Source organism: Bufo gargarizans, chromosome 10 (genome assembly GCF_014858855.1).
Source record: "Bufo gargarizans isolate SCDJY-AF-19 chromosome 10, ASM1485885v1, whole genome shotgun sequence".
Classification (NCBI taxonomy): domain Eukaryota; kingdom Metazoa; phylum Chordata; class Amphibia; order Anura; family Bufonidae; genus Bufo; species Bufo gargarizans.
The window spans coordinates 124,588,789-124,611,641 of record NC_058089.1 but is presented as its reverse complement, the minus strand read 5'-3'; the positions used below and the strand labels follow the sequence as shown (position 1 = coordinate 124,611,641).

The 22,853-nt window shown below is 44.8% G+C and overlaps 1 long non-coding RNA gene across 1 annotated transcript in view; it reads left to right on the top strand.

Annotated features, from left to right (window-relative positions):
• The window catches only part of LOC122921043, a 38,598-nt gene extending 19,048 nt beyond the window's left edge, over positions 1–19,550 (top strand). Inside the window, exon 3 of the long non-coding RNA XR_006386961.1 lies at positions 18,806–19,550. This is a non-coding gene — a long non-coding RNA (uncharacterized LOC122921043). The remainder of the gene's footprint in view (positions 1–18,805) is intronic.
• The last annotated feature ends 3,303 nt before the right edge of the window (positions 19,551–22,853 follow it).

Sequence of the window (22,853 nt, the reverse complement as noted above, 5' to 3'; positions counted from 1 at the left end):
TACACACAATTACAAAAAAGTTACAGGGGTCAAAATATGGCAACAAAAAAAAATAAAACAAATTGTTTCCCACTTTTAAGAACACAAGAAAAACTATACATCTAAGGTATCACCGAATTCGTACTAACATGTAGAATAAAAGTAACTGGTAAGTTTTATCGTACATCCAATGTAGTGAATAGAAAACCCATAAAACTGTGGTGGAATAGCATTTTTTTTTTTCAATTTCACGCCATTTGGAATTTTTTTTCTGCTTCCCACTACATCATATGCAATATGAAATGGTGGCGTCAAAAATTACAACTTGTCCCGCAAAAAACAAGCCCTCATATGGCTATGTGAACAGACAAATAAAAAAGTTATGGCTCTGGGAAGGCAGGGAGCGTAAAACGAAAACGTAAAAATAAAAAAAAAACTCGGGCCTGAAAGGGTTAAGGTAGGTGGTGTATGTCAAAGGAACATCTAAATAAAACCTTTGGCAGACAGAACCTAGGAAAACATTGTCCAGAGTATCACACTAAATTCACCGGCTTGTCTTCTCTTCCTCAATTAAAGAACACATGCACACTGATTCATTGGACCAGACTACCTTCAGCCATTACTCCATGGTCTAGTTCTTACGCTCATGTGCCCATTGTAGGCACCCTGAACCCTGATACATCTATTTTCTTATTCTTATTTATTATTAAAGCACTTTTAATCCTATGGTGCTGTACGTATAATAAGGGGTGCACATACATAATATAGACAATTGCACTAAGCATGAACAAGACAAGTTACAGACTGGTACAAAGGAGAGAGGGCCCTGTCTATAAGGTCTATAGCATGGATGCCTGAGCATCGGCTCTCCTACTGTTGCTAAACTACAACTCCCAGCATGCCTGGGCAGCCTACAGTTATTAGGGCATGCTGGGAGTTGTAGTTTTGCAACAGCTGAAGGGCCGCAGGCTAAGCATCCCTGGTCTATCGCTATGCAATCCCATATGTAGCAAGCTGTGATGCATTCATGAAACTTGGGTGTACCTGACCCTGATGCTAGTTCACTGGCTGTTCATACAACCATTTTTGGTAGCTACTAACCACTGCATACTAGGAACACCACACAAAACCTGCTTTCATTGAGTCATCTAACATCATACTTTTTTAACATCTCTAATTACCCCAATCCTTATGCTTGCTCATTTATCTGCTTAAAGCATACCCAGAAATATACAAAGTTACAAATGTTCATATAAATCTGAAGATACAAAATTTGGTAATATCTTTTATTAGAGAAAAATACCTCTTTCACTATCAGTGTCACAAACAAGCAGGTGTGAACCCACTGTGCCACGTATCCTACCTCCAAGGGCGTTGTCTAAGTGAACCCCTCGACCTTCACAGTACCCCTGATGGTGGGGATAGACTTTCCTGAGAGGAACACCAGGTTGCTACCTCTTGAGGAGGATTGGCACATGATGCAGCTGGCCCAGGTAGACAGGAGGTACCTGAGCAAGGTACCAGAGGTACAGACGTAGTCAGCAGGCCAAGTCGTAAACAAGAGCAACAGTGCAGGACCGAAGGATAAGGCAGAGACAAGCAATAGGTCAGGGCAGGCAGCACAGGTAGAGGTCAGGCAATACGGGTCGGCAACAGGAGAGTCAAAGAAAGCAGGCAGGGATCAAACAGGTAGCAGAGTACAGTAACACAAGCACAGGTCAGGTAAACAGGACCACAAGCAGAGCTATCAGCAACCTTAGCAGGACACTAGGACCTTGACGCTCAGGAATCTGGGAAGGGGGCTGAGCCACATATATACATGCAGGAGGGCTAGGATTGGTCAGTAAGGTCACATGATCTAACCCATAAAGCACAGGAAGTGATGCACACCGGCCCTTAAGGAAGTACTGCAGGGAACAAGCAGCAAGTATACTGTGGCCATGGCTGAAAGGAAACTGTGGAGTGGATCCCAGAACAAACAGTAGCTACACGGACAGAGCCCAGGACTGCAGCTGTGAATGGGGAAGCACTGGCAGCAGATCACTGTTGAACCAGTGGCGGATCCAGAGCCTGGTCACGGGAGGGGCACTTCACCGGGAAATAGGAGATTATGGGGCCCCTATGTCCCCACCCAGCCTCAAGCCACACACAGACCCACCCATTTATGGCACCCATACCTCTTACATCCAGTGACGTCTACTTGATCTTCTCCATTCAGACCAGACCGCTATGATGCTTTCTTTCAGACATCTCTCATCTCTGCAGAGTTTGACAGACAGACAGACATCTTAGTTTCCTCATTTTTCTCCCACCTTCTCAACATCCTATTATGCACCCCCAATACTGAGACGCTGTGCCCCCCAATACTATACTGTAGAAACAGATAAACCCCCTGAAAATACTAGTTACACACAGATAGCACCCCCTTCAATAATTATTGAAACTAACACAATGCCCTAAAAAATAACTGCACCGAGCAAAAAGTGCCCCTGACACTAATAGTGTAACCATAATGTCCCCCCCCCCCCCAAAAAAAAAACTGTGCTAAGCTGATACTGTGCCAGGGTGCCCCCACAGTAAAAGTGCTCTCCAAAATCCGAACAATAGTAATAATTCTGTGCCAGAGTGCACTTAGTAGTAATAGTGCTCCTACAGTGCCCCCATCAGTAATTTTGTCCCAGAAAAAAAAATGCTCCCATAGTCCCCCAGTTGTAATAAAGCCCCCTTATAATGTGCGCCAGTACAAAAAAATGCTCCGTTGTGTGGCAGTAAAAAAAATATAAAAAAATACCTCCTCTTAGTGCCCCCAGTCAATGTCTCCAGAATGTTCTCATGTGTTCCAATGACCCATACTGTGTACCACTACAAAAAACACTTAGTGCCCTCAGTTGAGCTAAGGTGCCCATAGTGCCCCTATAATTTGTGCCAGTATAAAATCCTCCTATATAGTGCCCCCCAGAAGATGCCCCCATAGTGCTCTTCCCCTGTCCCTATAGTGCCCTTCATAATGTGGCAGTATAAAAGGCTCCTATAGACTGCCCCACATAGATGCCCCCATAATGCTTCTCTCCCCCTTTCCCATAGTGGCACCAAAATGGGTGCCAGTATTAAATGCCCCTATATAATGCTCCCATAGTGCTATTTTCCCTCCTTCTCCATAGTGGCCCCCCCATAATGTGCCAGTATATCCTGAGGATAGGTCATCAATATAGGAGGAGCCTGGAGAGGGGTTCTCTATTACTTGACTTCTCTGCCCTACCTGCCAGCAGCTACCTGATGAATGCACGATAGATTCCATTCCGCCAGCAGGGACCACTCAGGGTGATCTAGTTGGACTTCTGATAGTGGGATTGTTCTTATCAGGGCATCTGTTCCGCTGTAGGCAGGACCCTGTACTGGTAGGGGGGTTGAAGGGCAAGCTCGTCAGTTCTTGGTGAACCTGGTAGCTAGCACCAAGTCTGGCAGACCGTGCATGGTATGCTGAACATGCTACACGGATGCCATTGTAACAAGACAATTTAAAGGGATTCTGTCACCAGGATTAACGATATGTAGATATTTATATGTGCCCATTAGTCTTCATGCAGTGTTTACAATGATCCCTCTATGCTCTGTGTGCCTTATATTCTTATTCTTATAAAAAACGATCTTATTCATATGTAAATCACCTCTGTCAGGAGCCCAAGGGGTTGTCCCACGATCTCTTGGAGCCCAGCCGCGCCCATCGATCCGGAGCCCAGCACCGCCTATTGCTTCATATTCACTGCACTATCCTGACATCATGTAATCTCTGCTCTGTAGTCTCGCGCAGGTGCAGTGGACACTGTAGTCTGCGCCCGTGCGGACTACTGGCACCGGCTTCAACTTGTCCACTGCGCATGCGCCGGCTCCCTGCGCACCCAGATCGGACAGGAAAATACTTTCTTCCTCTGTGCAAGTCGGTCAAAATTGTCAAAGGAGCGATTGCTGCCGGGCTCCAGGAGATCGCGGGACAACCCCTAGGGCTCCTGACAGAGGTGATTAGGGATGAGCGAACTCGAACTGTATAGTTCGGGTTCGTACCGAATTTTGGGGTGTCCGTGACACGGACCCGAACCCGGACATTTTCGTAAAAGTCCGGGTTCGGGTTCGGTGTTCGTCGCTTTCTTGGCGCTTTTGTGACGCTTTCTTGGCGCTTTTTGAAAGGCTGCAAAGCAGCCAATCAACAAGCGTCATACTACTTGCCCCAAGAGGCCATCACAGCCATGCCTACTATTGGCATGGCTGTGATTGGCCAGAGCACCATGTGACCCAGCCTCTATTTAAGCTGGAGTCACATAGCGCCGCCCGTCACTCTGCTCTGATTAGCGTAGGGAGAGGTTGCGGCTGCGACAGTAGGGCGAGATTAGGCAGATTAACTCCTCCAAAGGACTTGATTAACTGATCGATCTGCAGCTGTGGATCATTGAGCTGCTGATCCTCAATTGCTCACTGTTTTTAGGCTGCCCAGACCGTTTGTCAGTCACATTTTTCTGGGGTGATCGGCGGCCATTTTGTGTCTTGTGGTGCGCCAGCACAAGCTGCGACCAAGTGCATTTAACCCTCAATGGTGTGGTTGTTTTTTGGCTAAAGCCTACATCAGGGTGAAGCTGTCACACCAAGTGCATTTAACCAGCAATAGTCTGTTCATTTTTTGGCCATATACAAAATCAGGGGCAAGCTGCGCCTGTCACCAAGTGCATTTAACCCTCAATGGTGTGGTTGTTTTTTGGCTAAAGCCTACATCAGGGTGAAGCTGTCACACCAAGTGCATTTAACCAGCAATAGTCTGTTCATTTTTTGGCCATATACAAAATCAGGGGCAAGCTGCGCCTGTCACCAAGTGCATTTAACCCTCAATGGTGTGGTTGTTTTTTGGCTAAAGCCTACATCAGGGTGAAGCTGTCACACCAAGTGCATTTAACCAGCAATAGTCTGTTCATTTTTTGGCCATATACAAAATCAGGGGCAAGCTGCGCCTGTCACCAAGTGCATTTAACCCTCAATGGTGTGGTTGTTTTTTGGCTAAAGCCTACATCAGGGTGAAGCTGTCACACCAAGTGCATTTAACCAGCAATAGTCTGTTCATTTTTTGGCCATATACAAAATCAGGGGCAAGCTGCGCCTGTCACCAAGTGCATTTAACCCTCAATGGTGTGGTTGTTTTCTGGCTAAAGCCTACATCAGGGTGAAGCTGTCACACCAAGTGCATTTAACCAGCAATAGTCTGTTTATTTTTTGGCCATATACTACATCAGGGGCAAGCTGCGCCCGTCACCAAGTGCATTTAACCCTCAGTAGTGTGGTTGGTCAAGCTGTGACACCAAGTGCATTTAACCAGCAATAGTCTGTTCATTTTTTGGCCATATACTACATCAGGGGCAAGCTGCGCCCGTCACCAAGTGCATTTAACCAGCAATAGTGTGGTTATTTTTTGGCCATATCCCAGTCTAATTCTGTCACTAAATCCATACCGGTCACCCAGCGCCTAAATACTAGGCCTCAAATTTATATCCCGCTAAATCTCTCGTTACCGCTGTCCTGTTGTAGCTGGGAAAGTTATTTAGTGTCCGTCAAAGCACATTTTTTGTTCTGGGTTGAAGTACAATTCCCAATTTAGCAATTTCATAATTTAGTGGTTTCTGCTATATCAGAGCTATTTGAAATCTATCCCTAAAAGGGTAGATCATATTGAAGGTGCACATAGGGTCATTCAGAATAACTTCACACACACCCGCTACTGTGTATTTCCAAGTCTAATTCTGTCACTAAACCCATACCTGTCACCCAGCGCCTAAATACTAGGCCTCAAATTTATATCCCGCTAAATCTCTCGTTACCGCTGTCCTGTTGTAGCTGGGAAAGTTATTTAGTGTCCGTCAAAGCACATTTTTTGTTCTGGGTTGAAGTACAATTCCCAATTTAGCAATTTCATAATTTAGTGGTTTCTGCTATATCAGAGCTATTTGAAATCTATCCCTAAAAGGGTATATAATATTCAAGGTGCACATTGGGTCATTCAGAATAACTTCACACACACCCGCTACTGTGTATTTCCAAGTCTAATTCTGTCACTAAACCCATACCTGTCACCCAGCGCCTAAATACTAGGCCTCAAATTTATATCCTGCTAAATCTCTCGTTACCGCTGTCCTGTTGTAGCTGGGAAAGTTATTTAGTGTCCGTCAAAGCACATTTTTTGTTCTGGGTTGAAGTACAATTCCCAATTTAGCAATTTCATAATTTAGTGGTTTCTGCTATATCAGAGCTATTTGAAATCTATCCCTAAAAGGGTATATAATATTCAAGGTGCACATTGGGTCATTCAGAATAACTTCACACACACCCGCTACTGTGTATTTCCAAGTCTAATTCTGTCACTAAACCCATACCTGTCACCCAGCGCCTAAATACTAGGCCTCAAATTTATATCCTGCTAAATCTCTCGTTACCGCTGTCCTGTTGTAGCTGGGAAAGTTATTTAGTGTCCGTCAAAGCACATTTTTTGTTCTGGGTTGAAATACAATTCCCAATTTAGCAATTTCATAATTTAGTGGTTCCTGCTATATCAGAGCTATTTGAAATCTATCCCAAAAAGGGTATATAATATTCAAGGTGCACATAGGGTCATTCAGAATAACTTCACACACACCCTCTACTGTGTATTTCCAAGTCTAATTCTGTCACTAAACCCATACCTGTCACCCAGCGCCTAAATACTAGGCCTCAAATTTATATCCTGCTAAATCTCTCGTTACCGCTGTACTGTTGTTGCTGGGCAAGATATTTAGTGTCCGTCAAAGCACATTTTTTGTTCTGGGTTGAAATACAATTCCCAATTTAGCAATTTCATAATTTAGTGGTTCCTGCTATATCAGAGCTATTTGAAATCTATCCCAAAAAGGGTATATAATATTCAAGGTGCACATAGGGTCATTCAGAATAACTTCACACACACGCTTCTGTGCATTTCCAAGTCTAATTCTGTCACTAAATCCATACCGGTCACCCAGCGCCTAAATACTAGGCCTCAAATTTATATCCCGCTGAATTTGAATACAATACATTGGGCCAAATAATATATTTGTTGTTGTGGTGAACCATAACAATGAGAAAAACATCTAGTAAGGGACGCGGACGTGGACATGGTCGTGGTGGTGTTAGTGGACCCTCTGGTGCTGGGAGAGGACGTGGCCGTTCTGCCACATCCACACGTCCTAGTGTACCAACTACCTCAGGTCCCAGTAGCCGCCAGAATTTACAGCGATATATGGTGGGGCCCAATGCCGTTCTAAGGATGGTAAGGCCTGAGCAGGTACAGGCATTAGTCAATTGGGTGGCCGACAGTGGATCCAGCACGTTCACATTATCTCCCACCCAGTCTTCTGCAGAAAGCGCACAGATGGCGCCTGAAAACCAACCCCATCAGTCTGTCACATCACCCCCATGCATACCAGGGAAACTGTCTCAGCCTCAAGTTATGCAGCAGTCTCTTATGCTGTTTGAAGACTCCGCTGGCAGGGTTTCCCAAGGGCATCCACCTAGCCCTTCCCCAGCGGTGAAAGACATAGAATGCACTGACGCACAACCACTTATGTTTCCTGATGATGAGGACATGGGAATACCACCTCAGCATGTCTCTGATGATGACGAAACACAGGTGCCAACTGCTGCGTCTTTCTGCAGTGTGCAGACTGAACAGGAGGTCAGGGATCAAGACTGGGTGGAAGACGATGCAGGGGACGATGAGGTCCTAGACCCCACATGGAATGAAGGTCGTGCCACTGACTTTCACAGTTCGGAGGAAGAGGCAGTGGTGAGACCGAGCCAACAGCGTAGCAAAAGAGGGAGCAGTGGGCAAAAGCAGAACACCCGCCGCCAAGAGACTCCGCCTGCTACTGACCGCCGCCATCTGGGACCGAGCACCCCAAAGGCAGCTTCAAGGAGTTCCCTGGCATGGCACTTCTTCAAACAATGTGCTGACGACAAGACCCGAGTGGTTTGCACGCTGTGCCATCAGAGCCTGAAGCGAGGCATTAACGTTCTGAACCTGAGCACAACCTGCATGACCAGGCACCTGCATGCAAAGCATGAACTGCAGTGGAGTAAACACCTTAAAACCAAGGAAGTCACTCAGGCTCCCCCTGCTACCTCTTCTGCTGCTGCCGCCTCGGCCTATTCTGCTGCTGCCGCCTCGGCCTCTTCCTCCGCCTCTGGAGGAACGTTGGCACCTGCCGCCCAGCAAACAGGGGATGTACCACCAACACCACCACCACCACCTCCGTCACCAAGCGTCTCAACCATGTCACACGCCAGCGTTCAGCTCTCCATCTCACAAACATTTGATAGAAAGCGTAAATTCCCACCTAGCCACCCTCGATCCCTGGCCCTGAATGCCAGCATTTCTAAACTACTGGCCTATGAAATGCTGTCATTTAGGCTGGTGGACACAGACAGCTTCAAACAGCTCATGTCGCTTGCTGTCCCACAGTATGTTGTTCCCAGCCGGCACTACTTCTCCAAGAGAGCCGTGCCTTCCCTGCACAACCAAGTATCCGATAAAATCAAGTGTGCACTGCGCAACGCCATCTGTAGCAAGGTCCACCTAACCACAGATACGTGGACCAGTAAGCACGGCCAGGGACGCTATATCTCCCTAACTGCACACTGGGTAAATGTAGTGGCAGCTGGGCCCCAGGCGGAGAGCTGTTTGGCGCACGTCCTTCCGCCGCCAAGGATCGCAGGGCAACATTCTTTGCCTCCTGTTGCCACCTCCTCCTTCTCGGCTTCCTCCTCCTCTTCTTCCACCTGCTCATCCAGTCAGCCACACACCTTCACCACCAACTTCAGCACAGCCCGGGGTAAACGTCAGCAGGCCATTCTGAAACTCATATGTTTGGGGGACAGGCCCCACACCGCACAGGAGTTGTGGCGGGGTATTGAACAACAGACCGACGAGTGGTTGCTGCCGGTGAGCCTCAAGCCCGGCCTGGTGGTGTGTGATAATGGGCGAAATCTCGTTGCAGCTCTGGGACTAGCCAATTTGACGCACATCCCTTGCTTGGCGCATGTGCTGAATTTGGTGGTGCAGAAGTTCATTCACAACTACCCCGACATGTCAGAGCTGCTGCATAAAGTGCGGGCCGTCTGTTCGCGCTTCCGGCGTTCACATCCTGCCGCTGCTCGCCTGTCTGCGCTACAGCGTAACTTCGGCCTTCCCGCTCACCGCCTCATATGCGACGTGCCCACCAGGTGGAACTCCACCTTGCACATGCTGGACAGACTGTGCGAGCAGCAGCAGGCCATAGTGGAGTTTCAGCTGCAGCACGCACGGGTCAGTCGCACTACAGAACAGCACCACTTCACCACCAATGACTGGGCCTCCATGCGAGACCTGTGTGCCCTGTTGCGCTGTTTCGAGTACTCCACCAACATGGCCAGTGGCGATGACACCGTTATCAGCGTTACAATACCACTTCTATGTCTCCTTGAGAAAACACTTAGGGCGATGATGGAAGAGGAGGTGGCCCAGGAGGAGGAGGAGGAGGAGGAGGAGGAAGAGGGGTCATTTTTAGCACTTTCAGGCCAGTCTCTTCGAAGTGACTCAGAGGGAGGTTTTTGGCAACAGCAGAGGCCAGGTACAAATGTGGCCAGCCAGGGCCCACTACTGGAGGACGAGGAGGACGAGGATGAGGAGGAGGTGGAGGAGGATGAGGATGAAGCATGGTCACAGCGGGGTGGCACCCAACGCAGCTCGGGTCCATCACTGGTGCGTGGCTGGGGGGAAAGGCAGGACGATGACGATACGCCTCCCACAGAGGACAGCTTGTCCTTACCCCTGGGCAGCCTGGCACACATGAGCGACTACATGCTGCAGTGCCTGCGCAACGACAGCAGAGTTGCCCACATTTTAACCTGTGCGGACTACTGGGTTGCCACCCTGCTGGATCCACGCTACAAAGACAATGTGCCCACCTTACTTCCTGCACTGGAGCGTGATAGGAAGATGCGCGAGTACAAGCGCACGTTGGTAGACGCGCTACTGAGAGCATTCCCAAATGTCACAGGGGAACAAGTGGAAGCCCAAGGCCAAGGCAGAGGAGGAGCAAGAGGTCGCCAAGGCAGCTGTGTCACGGCCAGCTCCTCTGAGGGCAGGGTTAGCATGGCAGAGATGTGGAAAACTTTTGTCAACACGCCACAGCTAACTGCACCACCACCTGATACGCAACGTGTTAGCAGGAGGCAACATTTCACTAACATGGTGGAACAGTAAGTGTGCACACCCCTCCACGTACTGACTGATGGTTCGGCCCCATTCAACTTCTGGGTCTCTAAATTGTCCACGTGGCCAGAGCTAGCCTTTTATGCCTTGGAGGTGCTGGCCTGCCCGGCAGCCAGCGTTTTGTCTGAACGTGTATTCAGCACGGCAGGGGGCGTCATTACAGACAAACGCAGCCGCCTGTCTACAGCCAATGTGGACAAGCTGACGTTCATAAAAATGAACCAGGCATGGATCCCACAGGACCTGTCCGTCCCTTGTCCAGATTAGACATTAACTACCTCCCCATAACCATATATTATTGGACTCCAGGGCACTTCCTCATTCAATCCTATTTTTATTTTCATTTTACCATTATATTGCAAGGCTACCCAAAGTTGAATGAACCTCTCCTCTGCCTGTGTGCTAGGCCTAAATATATGCCAATGGATTGTTGCAGTGGTGGCTGACGTGAAGCCTCATTCTCTGCTATGACATGCAGACTGATTCTCTGGTGACATGAAGCCAGATTGTCTGTTACGGGACCTCTCTCCTCTGCCTGGGTGCTGGGCCTGAATTTATGACAATGGACTGTTGCAGTGGTGGCTGACGTGAAGCCTGATTCTCTGCTATGACATGCAGACTGATTCTCTGCTGACATGAAGCCAGATCCTCTGTTACGGGACCTCTCTCCTCTGCCTGGGTGCTGGGCCTAAATTTATGAAAATGGACTGTTGCAGTGGTGGGTGACGTGAAGCCTCATTCTCTGCTATGACATGCAGACTGATTCTCTGCTGACATGAAGCCAGATTGTCTGTTACGGGACCTCTCTCCTCTGCCTGGGTGCTGGGCCTAAATATCTGACAATGGACTGTTGCATTGGTGGCTGACGTGAAGCCTGATTCTCTGCTATGATATGAAGACTGATTCTCTGCTGACATGAAGCCAGATTGTCTGTTACGGGACCTCTCTCCTCTGCCTGTGTGCTAGGCCTAAATATATGCCAATGGATTGTTGCAGTGGTGGCTGACGTGAAGCCTGATTCTCTGCTATGACATGCAGACTGATTCTCTGGTGACATGAAGCCAGATCCTCTGTTACGGGACCTCTCTCCTCTGCCTGGGTGCTGGGCCTAAATTTATGAAAATGGACTGTTGCAGTGGTGGGTGACGTGAAGCCTGATTCTCTGCTATGACATGCAGACTGATTCTCTGGTGACATGAAGCCAGATCCTCTGTTACGGGACCTCTCTCCTCTGCCTGGGTGCTGGGCCTAAATTTATGAAAATGGACTGTTGCAGTGGTGGGTGACGTGAAGCCTCATTCTCTGCTATGACATGCAGACTGATTCTCTGCTGACATGAAGCCAGATTGTCTGTTACGGGACCTCTCTCCTCTGCCTGGGTGCTGGGCCTGAATTTATGACAATGGACTGTTGCAGTGGTGGCTGACGTGAAGCCTGATTCTCTGCTATGATATGAAGACTGATTCTCTGCTGACATGAAGCCAGATTGTCTGTTACGGGACCTCTCTCCTCTGCCTGGGTGCCGGGGCCTAAATATCTGAGAATGGACTGTTCCAGTGGTGGGTAACGGGAAGCCAGATTCTCTGCTATGATATGAAGACTGATTCTCTGCTGACATGAAGCCAGATTGTCTGTTACGGGACCTCTCTCCTCTGCCTGGGTGCTGGGCCTAAATTTATGAAAATGGACTCTTACAGTGGTGGGTGACGTGAAGCCTGATTCTCTGCTATGACATGAAGACTGATTCTCTGCTGACATGAAGCCAGATTGTCTGTTACGGGACCTCTCTCCTCTGCCTGGGTGCCGGGGCCTAAATATCTGAGAATGGACTGTTCCAGTGGTGGGTGACGGGAAGCCAGATTCTCTGCTATGGAACCTCTCTCCAATTGATTTTGGTTAATTTTTATTTATTTAATTTTTATTTTAATTAATTTCCCTATCCACATTTGTTTGCAGGGGATTTACCTACATGTTGCTGCCTTTTGCAGCCCTCTAGCCCTTTCCTGGGCTGTTTTACAGCCGTTTTAGTGCCGAAAAGTTCGGGTCCCCATTGACTTCAATGGGGTTCGGGTTCGGGACGAAGTTCGGATCGGGTTCGGATCCCGAACCCGAACATTTCCGGGATGTTCGGCCGAACTTCTCGAACCCGAACATCCAGGTGTTCGCTCAACTCTAGAGGTGATTTATATATGAATAACATCGGTTTTTATAAAAATCTAACACACGCAGAGCAGTAACAGAGGGATCATTGTAAGCACTGCATGGAGACTAATGGGCACATATAAATATCTACATATCGTTAATCCTGGTGACAGAATCCCTTTAAATCACTGAAGCTGTTAATGTTATGGCCGGTTGGTATACAGTATACAGTATACAGTATAAATGAGTCCAGAGTCAGATCATGTTTCCAGCTGCTTCAACAGAGGAAACAACGGAAACTGAGATAAAACGAATTACATGTGGAAGGTGCAAGTAATGTTAGTAAGAGTCTCTCCAATTTAAAAAACTAATGTCATTTACAGTTCTCACAACTTCAGTCTTGTGTTCTGCTGTAAGGAAAGTACAAATGAAGGGACGACTGGGAGCAATGTAAGCAGTTAGGAGAGAGGGGTTATCTGCAAGTAATGGCGGCACATTCCGAGTCCAGAGAGCCTCTAATCTGCAATTCATCTCTCCAACTAGCAAACAAATTAAAGCATGTTGCTACATAACCTTGACGTATGATAGCATTAAGCCTATACAGCCAGACAAGTGCAAGATTAATGCGCCAGTATCACACGCATAAAGAAGTAGCAACAAGGCCAAATCGTCAGCTAGACAGGATAAAGTATTATAAACAAGCTGCAGACAACGTTATGTAACATCCACAAAAGCAAGCCTCAATAAAGAATGCTTGATGGCAAGTTATTGCTTCTACAACTCTTACTGCAACGTCTCATGACGGGAGGTTTACCCCTTAATGACCATTTACCAATTTTTTGTATGTGTCTGCGAATGCATGGCGATGGCACTTTTCACACTGTGTTCCGCATTGTGCTTCCAGGTGTGGACATGCATGTTTAACAGATACATGGTATACATTATTTATTGGATGCCGCTGTATGGAATAGCAGTCTGCAGTGCAAAAAAAACAGCAACTCAATATGTCTGTGAAGGGTCTCATTGATCCAGATCCTGGTATATCATTAGTAATAAGTCCGAGCAACTGGACTTGTATTTTCTCGTGAAGATATTTTGTTGGCTCCCTAAATTGGAATGACTTGTGCAAGAAATCTCCGGAATTAAATACCAGTGATTCATGCAGAGTCATATACAGTATTGTGATAACTCGGGGGTCACTAAGCTACTTCTCTCTAACTACCAGGATCTAAAACTACCACCCACTGTCAAGAAAAAGAACTGAAATAAAGTGGCTTAAATGGAAGGAAACGCTCAAAAACCCCAAACACTGTAGCGTGTTTATAACCGGGGGAGCAATTCCTCTGCATGTGATCCGTAATCCCCAGCATAAATGCGTACAAGTGTATATATATATATATATATATATATATACAGTACAGACCAAAAGTTTGGACACACCTTCTCATCCAAAGAGATTCACACTGAAGGAATCAAAACTATGAATTAACACATGTGGAATTATATACATAACAAAAAAGTGTGAAACAACTGAAAATATGTCATATTCTAGGTTCTTCAAAGTAGCCACCTTTTGCTTTGATTACTGCTTTGCACACTCTTGGCATTCTCTTGATGAGCTTCAAGAGGTAGTCACCTGAAATGGTTTTCACTTCACAGGTGTGCCCTGTCAGGTTTAATAAGAAAGTGGGATTTCTTGCCTTATAAATGGGGTTGGGACCATTAGGTGCGTTGTGGAGAAGTCAAGTGGATACACAGCTGATAGTCCTACTGAATAGACTGTTAGAATTTGTATTATGGCAAGAAAAAAAGCAGCTAAGTAAAGAAAAACAAGTGGCCATCATTACTTTAAGAAATGAAGGTCAGTCAGTCCGAAAAATTGGGAAAACTTTGAAAGTGTCCCCAAGTGCAATCATAAAAACCATCAAGCGCTACAATGAAACTGGCTCACATGCGGACCGCTCCAGGAAAGGAAGACCAAGAGTCACCTCTGCTGCGGAGGATAAGTTCATCTGAGTCACCAGTCTCAGAAATTGCAAGTTAACAGCAGCTCAGATTAGAGACCAGGTCAATGCCACACAGAGTTCTAGCAGCAGACACATCTCTAGAACAACTGTTAAGAGGAGATTGTGTGAATCAGGCCTTCATGGTAGAATATCTGCTAGGAAACCATTGCTAAGGACAGGCAACAAGCAGAAGAGACTTGTTTGGGCTAAAGAACACAAGGAATGGACATTAGACCAGTGGAAATCTGTGCTTTGGTCTGATGAGTCCAAATTTGAGATCTTTGGTTCCAACCACCGTGTCTTTGTGCGACGCAGAAAAGGTGAATAGATGGACTCTACATGCCTGGTTCCCACCGTAAAGCATGGAGGAGGTGGTGTGATGGTGTGGGGGTGCTTTGCTGGTGACACTGTTGGGGATTTATTCAAAATTGAAGGCATACTGAACCAGCATGGCTACCACAGCATCTTGCAGCGGCATGCTATTCCATCCGGTTTGCGTTTAGTTGGACCATCATTTATTTTTCAACAGGACAATGACCCCAACACACACCTCCAGGCTGTGTAAGGGCTATTTGACCATGAAGGAGAGTGATGGGGTGCTGCGCCAGATGACCTGGCCTCCACAGTCACCGGACCTGAACCCAATCGAGATGGTTTGGGGTGAGCTGGACCGCAGAGTGAAGGCAAAAGGGCCAACAAGTGCTAAGCATCTCTGGGAACTCCTTCAAGACTGTTGGAAGACCATTTCAGGTGACTACCTCTTGAAGCTCATCAAGAGAATGCCAAGAGTGTGCAAAGCAGTAATTAAAGCAAAAGGTGGCTACTTTGAAGAACCTAGAATATGACATATTTTCAGTTGTTTCACACTTTTTTGTTATGTATATAATTCCACATGTGTTAATTCATAGTTTTGATGCCTTCAGTGTGAATCTACAATTTTCATAGTCATGAAAATAAAGAAAACTCTTTGAATGAGAAGGTGTGTCCAAACTTTTGGTCTGTACTGTATAAATATATATATATATATATATATATATATACTGGATTTGATCCTTGTTGGGTTCCCACCCCATAAATAATAGATAAAATAAACTCCAGCGCCAAATGCAATTTGGTGTTTATTTAATAGTTATTGCGGCTGCGGTAGTGACGTTACAGCCGTATGGCCTTCTTCAGACTGCAGAAAATAGATAACATAAATACAATTGATAGTGAAGTAGAACAAATAATATAAGTTATACATCTCCAGTTATGAATATAATCGTATCCATAATAAAAAATAGGCACATCACAAGATGGAGAGGAGTTATAGACGAAGCGTCAGTTACATTTTTGACCAATAAGAATCCGGTAATTCCCATTTTCTATGTCTTACCCAAGATACATAAAGATCTCTAAAATCCACTAGGCCGCCCAATAGTGGCCTCCACTAACTCTATCCTGTCACCCCTGTCAATCTTCCTAGGAAAAATCCTAACATCTTATATCAAAACTACAAGGTCCTTCTTATAAGACACATCTTCTTTCCTGGACATTATTGGGAAACTAAATTCACTCTCTACCAACACATTCTTGGTTACGTGGGATGTTACAAGTTTGTACACCTCTATACATCACCAGAAAGGACCAAGAGCGACACACAAACCTGAGCTGGGCTGGATGGCATCCTGACGTAATAGGGTACTTTCACACTTGTGTTGTTGGATTCCGGCAGGCAGTTCAGTCGCCGGACCTGCCTGCCGGATGCAGCTATCTGTATGCAAACGGATACCATCTGTAGGCGGATCCGTCTCACAAATGCATTGCAATACCGGATCTGTCTCTCCGGTTGTCATCCAGAAAAACAGATCTAGTATTTATCTTTTTCACATTTTTAAAGGTCTGCGCATACGCAGACCACAAAACCGGATCTGTTTTTCCAGAACAGTTGGGTCCGGATCCGGCATTAATGCATTTCAATGGAAAATAATGCCAGATCCGGCATTCCGGCAAGTGTTCCGGAATTTTGGACTGTATTTTCTCTGTCCAAAAACTGTACAGTGACTGAACTGCTGACATCCTGATGCATACTGAACAGATTGCTCTCTATTCAGAATACATTAGGATAAAACTGACCAGTTTTTTTCCGGTATTGAGCCCCTAGGACTGAACTCAATACCGGAAAAGTTTAATGCAAGTGTGAGAGTACAGATAGCGTTGTGTATGTAACTCCTTGAAGTAGTTCTTTCCCAGAACTTCTTCATGTTCCAAGATAACTTTTACTTGCAGAAACAGGGGACAGCCATGGTATTGAATGTAGCACCCCCTTATGCTAATTGTTACATGGCTGATTTTGAGGATGCGTACCTTCACCCGGACATCGATTCAATACACACGTCATCTGTGGAAATGTTATATAGACAATATCTTCTGTATATGGAACGGCACATTAGACACATTAACGGAATTTCCTGAGTTCCTCAATTCTATCTACCCGGAACTCCAATTTACTATACATTCTGACCCAACATCCATTAACTTTCTGGACACAGTAGTCACAAAGGATGAACAGGGATATCTCCCCACAGACTTATACAGAAAGCCTACCGCCTGCAACAACCTATTACACTTCTCTAGCTTTCATCCCATTAGCATTAAACTATTACTTCCTAATTCTCAGTTCCAGAGAATTCGTAGGATAGTACAGGATGGCCACAAGACTAGATAAAATATAAAACACCATTTTCTGGAGAGAGGCTATCCACACAACTTACTTAATCCCAAAGTCCGTCCGAAACCTCCGTCTACATCAGCTTCCAAAAAAATCCCATTTATGCACACATTCCATCCATGTGTGAGGAAAGTTCAGAATATCATTGGGGACACTGGCATTTACTAAAGAGAACATATCCTACCGTCGAAGAGTTTAAAGGGAACCTGTCACCGGGATTTTGTGTATAGAGCTGAGGACATGGGTTGCTAGATGGCCGCTAGCACATCCGCAGTATCCAGTCCCTATAGCTCTATGTGCTTTTATTGTGTAAAAAAAACGATTTTATACATATGCAAATTAACCTGAGATGAGTCCTGTAATTGAGATGAGTCAGGGACAGGACTCATCTCAGGGTAATTTGCATATGTATCAAATCGTTTTTTTTTTTACACAATAAAAGCACACAGAGCTATGGGGACTGGGTATTGCGGATGTGCTAGCAGCCATCTAGCAACCCATGTCCTCAGCTCTATACACAAAATCCCGGTGACAGGTTCCCTTTAATTACCCTGTATTGATCTGTAATAGATGGCCGAAAAAACCTTAGAGACCTATTGGTAATAGCAGACGTAGGGTTCGCAACTTTTCCTACGCATCCAAAAGAAGGGAACTTTCCCATGTCTCCATTGCCTACAGTGTTCCAACGTACAAAAAGGCGCTAATATTTTTCATCTGCAATCAGGGAAATCCTTTCCAATACACAAGTTTTTCAGACTATGTCGTGTACCTTCTCAAATGCTCTTGCGGTGAAGTTTGCGTCGGTGAGACACCTCAAACTATTCGTAACTGAATCTGTCAACACAAATCAAGTATCAGAAGGAAAAACATATTACTCCCAGTCCCAGCACATTTTCATCAAGTTGCACATAACATTGCCCAATTGAAATTTCAGGTTATTGAGCATGCTACGATTTCCCAACAACGGGGTGACAGGATAAGGCTACTTTCACACTAGCGTTCGGGCGGATCCGTTCTGAACGGATCCGCTCATATTAATGCAGACGGAGGCTCCGTTCAGTACGGATCCGTCTGCATTAATAACTTTAAAAAAATTCGCAAGTGCGCAAGTGCGCAAGTAGCCTGCGCGGATCCGTTCAGACTTTCAATGTAAAGTCAATGGGGGACGGATCCGCTTGAAGATTGAGTCAATTGGTGACATCTTCAAGCGGATCCGTTCCCATTGACTTACATTGTAAGTCTGAACGGATCCGCACGCCTCCGCACGGCCAGGCGGACACCCGAACGCTGCAAGCAGCGTTCAGCTGTCCGCCTGTCCGTGCGGAGGCGAGCGGAGCGGAGGCTGAACGCCGCCAGACTGATGCAGTCTGAGCGGATCCGCTCCATTCAGACTGCATCAGGGCTGGACGGGTGCGTTCGGGTCCGCTCGTGAGCTCCTTCAAACAGAGCTCACGAGCGGACCGACGAACGCTAGTGTGAAAGTAGCCTAAGGCAGCTTAAACTTAGAGAGGTATACTGGATTCACAGACTGGAGAGTCTGGAACCAAAGGGACTGAAAAGAGAATATGAGATACAATGTCTACTCTAATTATTTGTATGGTTGAATTTATATATCAATAGGTTTATTCTATACCGTATATTATTATGTTTATCCTTTTTCTCCCACAGGCCTATTGACCGGCCAGGACCCCACTAGTGCCGCATACTAATGTATCCTTACTAGTATCAGGGTAATTTTCCACCTATTTACCCTCACTAGCTGACTTTTCCTCCATCTGTTCCATCTCTGTTTCTTTTCAATTTTCTTTTTTCAATTTTCATTTCCTCTTTATATCTTTCCTATATCCCCTTTTTATTTTTTACACTTATTATTTTTTGCATTTTTATTTTATTTAATCTCCACCTTTATCCTGATTGTTCTTCTTATTTGAGGTCCTCTACCTCTTCTTCCCCTACATTATTTTAATTTTTAACTTTTTAGTTTTGCTACCTTTTCTAATACCATTCCATTGACTTCTCTACTACCTATCTGTATCCATTTATACTTCCATTCCCTCTGCGTTTTCTGTACTGATTGACACACAATAAACACATACATTGCAAGACATCATACATTTATTACACATATACTGCCTCTCAAAAAGTTCTCTGCATCATGATAAGATTAGATTCTTCTCTCCTTTTCCCTTTTTTCTTTGCCCTTTTTTCTACCCACTAACATCACTAACTCACTGACACATCACAGGCCTTACTTCCGACCAGTGGAACCCGTCCACTGTATTCCCGCCATCAGCCAACACGCAGGAGAAGGTGGCACCTCAACCACACGCACACAGTGTAGGAGGGCGCACTTATTTAAAGGGAATCTGTCACCTATTTTGACCATATAAAACCGTTAACATAGCAATGTGCAATAAAGTACCTTTATTCCTGCATGTGTCTTCTTTCTTTTATTCAAGTTTTTATTCTTATTAAAAAGGCATTTTTCTGATATGAAAATGAAGCCTCGAGGTGCCCAGAGGGGCATTATTACTCTGCTCTAGTGCCCAGTAACACCCCCTGCAGTGCTCAGCCGGCCTTTCTTCCAAGCCTAGCACGCCTCCTAAGAAATAAATGTCCTCCCACATACTTGCCGAACGGCGTTGGGGTTGGCGCCATCCTGGAGGAGACACAGCATGGGTAATTGTTCTATGTCCTTAGATTGTATATGACATGTTTGCATTTGTACTTTATCCTCTAATACATCATACAGATGGACTGATGTATGGACATGCATCCGCTGTGTTTATCCTCCAGTGATGTCTTCTTTTCTTTTCTCCTGCACCATACTTTCTTTTAATCATCAGTAAAGGTAAAAGCAGGCACTCACCAGCTGGCAGGTCTATAAGTGATATCTTTATATAATACAATAGCATATAAAATTGCGCAAAAAATTACACATAAAAATTACAGATAAAATACAGTATGTATATTGCACTGGGAACAATAAATTTGGTACATACGGGTCTATCTCAGTATATTCAGTATATTCAATGTACTAGCTATCTGGATGGATATATTACTCTTAATCAATATGAAAAATCCTGAATATGAAAAATGTGCTCAATTGTGCATATAAATCACTTGTGATAATAAAAATAACCTGTGAATAGAAATCCAATACAACAGTAAGTGTCCTGTAAAAATTCAATAAGTGAGTGTCCTGTGAAGAATAAAAGAATAAAAGAAGAAATAATATATAAAAATCCTGTGTCGTATGAAGGGAGTCTTTGAAAGACTTAATACCAACTCCTTATGTGAAGATTGTAACTGTGTCCATCCGATGGAGCAATTTTGTATCAATAGCTCTGTGCACAGAATATGCAGTTAGGGTTAGGTAAGGTACAAGAGGTAGTCGGGTTTTATAACTGGGGCGTCCCCCTTGTTTTTTAAACCCTCTTACCTTGCCCTTGAGAGTGACTGTCCTTAACAGGGTTGCCGCTCTGATGGTCGCTAGGTCCTTTGTATCTCCCAAACTCGTATGGGATCCGATACTACAGGATTTCTGCTCGCTGGTCTCGGCGTTCCACGTGGTAACTTCCTTGCGTGTCACCGACCAGGAAGTAGTCTGCAAGGTTCGCTTGATCTTGCCATACCTTGAACCTGCTTTACTTTCACTGGCGTGTTTCAAGACGTATGAAGATCTTCCAATGACCAATACTGTGATTGGTAGGTCTGTATTCGGGTTCGGGTGGGTAGTTTGACACTCGCAGGACCAGCCAGACGCGTTTCGAGGGTCCGCCCTCTTCCTCAGTGGCTATAATGCGAGTACTACCCTTCTTCTTTAAATACTGCGGCTTCCAAACCCCCCACCAAAACCCGACAAGGATTTCTCCTATTCACATTTGACTCTTCACTATACCTTCGGTGCATACTGTTCATATATATCAATATACTCATATAGATTTCTTTACCTTTGATTTAAAACTATAATACCTTTTATTTATAAAAACATAAATAGATTAAAATGCCATGGACTTAAAATAAACTTAGAGAACCTATTCTGTTGGACTCCATTCCTTTCCTTTGTTCTCTCTCAATTAGATTAGAGGTATGTTTCATTAGCTGCACATTCAATTGGGTCCTCCATTTGTCAGTCAAATTCTCCTTATACTCAACATTGCCAACTATCCGTCTATTTCTTTATTATAGGAAGTCCAGGTCCTAAAGAAATCCAAGAACGCATCAGAAAACGTAAAAAACGCATCTGGAAGATCATTGGAAGATCTTCATACGTCTTGAAACACGCCAGTGAAAGTAAAGCAGGTTCAAGGTATCGCGAGATCAAGCGAACCTTGCAGACTACTTCCTGGTCGGTGACACGCAAGGAAGTTACCACGTGGAACGCCGAGACCAGCGAGCAGAAATCCTGTAGTATCGGATCCCATACAAGTTTGGGAGATACAAAGGACCTAGCGACCATCAGAGCGGCAACCCTGTTAAGGACAGTCACTCTCAAGGGCAAGGTAAGAGGGTTTGAAAAACAAGGGGGACGCCCCAGTTATAAAACCCGACTACCTCTTGTACCTTACCTAACCCTAACTGCATATTCTGTGCACAGAGCTATTGATACAAAATTGCTCCATCGGATGGACACAGTTACAATCTTCACATAAGGAGTTGGTATTAAGTCTTTCAAAGACTCCCTTCATACGACACAGGATTTTTTTATATTATTTCTTCTTTTATTCTTTTATTCTTCACAGGACACTTACTGTTGTATTGGATTTCTATTCACAGGTTATTTTTATTATCACAAGTGATTTATATGCACAATTGATCACATTTTTCATATTCAGGATTTTTCATATTGATTAAGAGTAATATATCCATCCAGATAGCTAGTACATTGAATATACTGAATATACTGAGATAGACCCGTATGTACCAAATTTATTGTTCCCAGTGCAATATACATACTGTATTTTATCTGTAATTTTTATGTGTAATTTTTTGCGCAATTTTATATGCTATTGTATTATATAAAGATATCACTTATAGACCTGCCAGCTGGTGAGTGCCTGCTTTTACCTTTACTGTATATTACACTTGCTATATAGGATGAACAGGTGAATCATCCCAAAAAACAGAGCACCCTAACCATAGTAACAGATACGGGTGAGCCACGATATATATATATATATATTATATTATTTCTTTTAATCATGTTTGTAAATTTATGTAACTTTGCAATAAAGTAATAATATATCATAAGTGGTCTGGCAGTCTTTGTAGGTTTTGTATTGTGGTAGTTTGCCATAGGCTTATGCCAGTTAACTAGTCTTTATGTAATTATTCCCTGGTTGGGGTATATATTGTTTTTTTTGTTTTCCCATAGGTTATAGTAGAACTCCTGAATATATTCTACTATACATGCAATATATGCAGAAAATCTACTATATATACACTATGGGGGTGATTTACTATTCTGAAATACGCTTAAATTAGGTGTATTTCAGGTGCAGATGGTGGCGCAATGGGTAGTTCTGCCGCTATCTGCGACCTCGCACTCTCATGCCAGGTCTAAAATTGTGGGCGTAGTGTGGGCGGGAAAGGAGACGGGCCAGCAGGACTGTCTCATTTACCATTTTCTACGCTTATTTCAGGCGTAAAAGTGCAAAAAGTCGCAAGAGCCCTATTTTTGTGACTTTTTTACACCAGAATTCTAGAGTGAAGG